The following is a 3,908-nucleotide window of genomic DNA, read 5'->3' as shown; positions in this document are numbered from 1 at the left end:
GGCTGTCTTTTCATGGCAGTGGGCCTGCCATAAAAAGGCAGTCGGGATGGGATATCCTTATCCCTACGCCGGTGCCTGCGCAGGCACTGCCTCCATTGTAGGGTTAGTAATCCGACCGCCGTCCTGAAGGGAGCTTTGATGCTGTGGGAGGTAGCAGTCATACCGACCCCCACCTCTGCGCTCCGACCGCTGGTATTGTAATCCAGTGCTCAGATAGATTCTCAGGAAGCCCGACGGGCCGCCACCGACGACACCAAAATGACCCCCTTAGGGTCGAAATGTAATGACCAGCACAATGGAACGAGCAAAGCTTTGTTTCTCAAACAAACCAACAGGAGCACAGACATTTTAGGAATTTTTGGCAACGGGTGATGAACTTACATAGTGAATTGGGCACAAGATCGTTCAGCCAAAGGGCAGCTGTGAATATACTTATTTTGGAAAATACTTATTTTGGAAGTACTCTGACTCAGCGAAATGATAAATGGACAGGAGCCGTGAGATAAAGGGTGGACTTGTGTTGTTTTGCCTAAGCGATGTCAGCCCTGGAACTGTAACAATGATTCTGGATAGGGTGGAAGTATCCTTCCAACTAATACACAGGCAAGTGCCATCTGCGGTAAACTTCCTCCTACAAGTCCACATATATACATATTAGTGCTCCAGTTTCTTGAAAGGAAATGATCAGTGCCCCGTGGAATTCGGTTTTTTGTTCGCCACTCGATAGCTTTAAGATAGCCCAAAAGGGACGGGTGTGCAACAAAATGAGCACAAAAAGTAACCAGACAGCCATTATTACTCAGGCTCTGACACCGGGGACCTCATTTATGAAAAGGGACGCATCGCTGCATGAAAGCAGTGATGCGTCACTTCTCAGTGCGCACTCCTTGCGACATTCCTGATGCGTCATATTTAATGTATGACACATTATGTCGCAAGGAGTTACAGATACGTCAGTATTTCTGACGTATCTGTAAGCGCAAAAGGGACGCATTGCTAGAGTGTGTCACAAAAGTGACGCAACTCCAGCAATGCGTCCTTTCACGTGGGACAAGCCCCATGTGAAAGGGCCTGTATCAGTCTTACGCCTGCTGTGAGGCAGGCGCAAGATTTTGACGCAACGGCGTCCTAAAAGTGATGCAGCGAAATCTCATAGATTTCACTGCGTCACTTCTACGACCCTTCCTTGCGTCAATACGCCCCCCTTGCATACATTATACCTGGCGCAGGTATAATGTGGCGCAGGGGTTAACAAAGTGACGCATCTACCTAGATGCGTCACCTTGTAAATATGGCGCAACAAGGCGCATTTTTTACGCCACTGGTGCGTCACAAAAAGTGACGCACCGGCGGAGTAAAAGTGCCGCACAGCCTCATAAATGAGGCCCCAGCTTTTTATCAGCCAGTCCCAGTGGCGGCTTGCAGCAGTAACACTGAGGCAGAGAGGCAGGGCGGGGTGGGGCTGGGTGGAGGGGGTAGTGGAGCCGACATACGACGGCAGGTATTCATTTACTTATTTATGTTTACCTTTGCCGTCGTATGTCAGGCTTCACTACCTCCCCCCCCCCCCCCCCCCCCACCCACCCAGTCCTGCCCTGCCTCCCCACCCCATAGTGTTACCGCTGCGAGCCGCGACTGTCAGCCACTGAATACAGCCTGGTACATACCATGTACAGCTCATACTGGGTAGGTAAACCTATGCACTTCCATGGACCATCAAACACTCAGGCACTCTGAATTGTCATGCCCTAGGCTATAAACAACATTTAAAATACATAGATATATAGGTCCACAGAAAGAAGGAGCAGAGAAACATCTCCGGCTTACACTAATTGTAGGTGAACAAAAAATGCTATACACTCTTTTTAGCTAGTTCCTCTCCCACCACCAGATGTCAGCATTCACAATCGAGTGAACCGGAAGGAGGTTGTGGGACTTGGGTGTAAATGTTTTTGATACATTAAAATTAAGGTCACACAAGGGTCTCTGCTTTGAATCTAAAGGGAAGGGGACTTACAATGCAATTCCTCTTTTTTGGTTTTAAAAAAAGTGGGTTATTGGTCACATTCAATTGTTTCAAATGAGTTTACCTTGTAAATGTATGTCTCTCTTTCCTCGGATTTTCTTCAGGTTTTTGAAATACCAGTGAGAAGACAAAGACCTACGAAGTTGTTGAGGTGCACGGAGACCCAGATTTAATAATGCTTTGCGTCTGGTTTGCATTACTTTTGTAACTCAATCCTACGTAAAGTGTCAAGGTGGGATTGCTATCCAACACAAACCTGGGTTTGTTTGATAGTATCCTAAAGTAACGCACAGCTGTGCAACGGGCTGCCTTGCATTACTTTGCATCAAGGGGGCATTTCATGCAACCATCCATGGGAGGGGACGCAAATCCCTTTCTACAAAGAATTGTAGTGCGGGATTTGCACAAAAATCCTATGCCTCCTCGAGGCAGGTGCAACGTGGAGAAATGGTTTCATTTCTTGCCTTTCCTTCTTTGCAGGTGTGCTGAATTGTACAGCACACATACAAAGTGGGAAAAGATTGAAAGCATATTTTTGTACTGAAAGGGACTCCTTCCAGTACCAAACCTATTTTAGAGAGCGCAGAGACCCTTGCACTATGACACACGGGTGTGTGCATTGGTGCATGCCAGCCAAAAGCTCGCCATTGCAAGGATAGAGGTACGCAGTGCCACGTCTAACAGATATGGCGCTGTTCTGCTCTCTCTGTTTCATGTGTAGTAGCACAGCAACATTAGTAGTTGCACTGTGTTACTTTTTCGTAAACAAAGGTCCAATTACGAGCCACTGTCTTGCACACCTCAGTCTTATCCCCGACCTATTTAAGAGAAACTTGCAGCAGTAAACACACAACCCGCCCAGTGGCGTAACAAAAGCCCCTGCAGTGTGGGGGGGCTTACAGCCAGATTCATCAACGTTAAATCGGCTCGCAAAGGGCCATATTCTGAGAATATGGCCCTTTGCGAGCGGAATTTTTGCATTTGGGATTCATCATCCCAAATGCAAAAATCGCTATTATAGAATTCGCAATTTTGCGAGGAATTGCATTTAAGGAATCTCTATTTGAGGTTCCTTAAATGCAATTCATGAAACATTTAAAAATTGCGAATTCGCAATTTTGGGCTGCTATTTACCGCGAAGTCAAACCTCGTGGTAAATAGCGGAAACTTAGAAAAATGCACTTAAGTGCATTTTTCTAAGTTCTATGTTACACACACACATGTCCTTGGGACATGTGTGTGCGTAACACCAGCGTCCAATTTATTTTCAGGGGTGCAACAGGGTGTCCTTAGGACACTCCTGCACCCTTGAAATCGCAAACTCAAAATGTGAATCGCTAATAGCGATTCGCACATTGATATGTCTTCCCATTCATTCCTATGGGCCTTTAGGCCCATAGGAATGAATGGGGAGTTAATCCTTATTTGAGATTAGCAATTAGCTGATTGCAAATAAGGAAACTGTAGGAATCGCAAAATAAATTGCGATTTGTACATGAATCCCGTTTTGCGAGTCTGTAATAGCGATTCCTTAATAATCGCTATTACAGACTCGCAAAACGGGACTTTGATGAATCTAGGGGTTAGTTCCAGGGGCCCCTCCAGCACTTGCAGGTCCCTAGCCTGAAAGCTCTGGACTGCGCCCAAGCATGCGGCCCCCGTGCATGTACGTTTCAAGTTTTATTACGCCTCTGTACCCGCCTCCTTTTCATAATTAAATTGTTAGCACCCTAGTCAGAACAATGGCTGCCAATGAAAAGTTTCTAACAGTTAATACATTTGGTAGGTCATACAATTTTTATCACCCTCCTTGTAAATGTAAGAATCATTAATATTCAATGTAAGCTGTATGGATGTTAAAATGAAAATATACAAACGAAAG

This window comes from Lissotriton vulgaris, chromosome 6 (assembly GCF_964263255.1).
Source record: "Lissotriton vulgaris chromosome 6, aLisVul1.2, whole genome shotgun sequence".
NCBI lineage: Eukaryota > Metazoa > Chordata > Amphibia > Caudata > Salamandridae > Lissotriton > Lissotriton vulgaris.
This window is presented reverse-complemented; position numbering follows the sequence as displayed.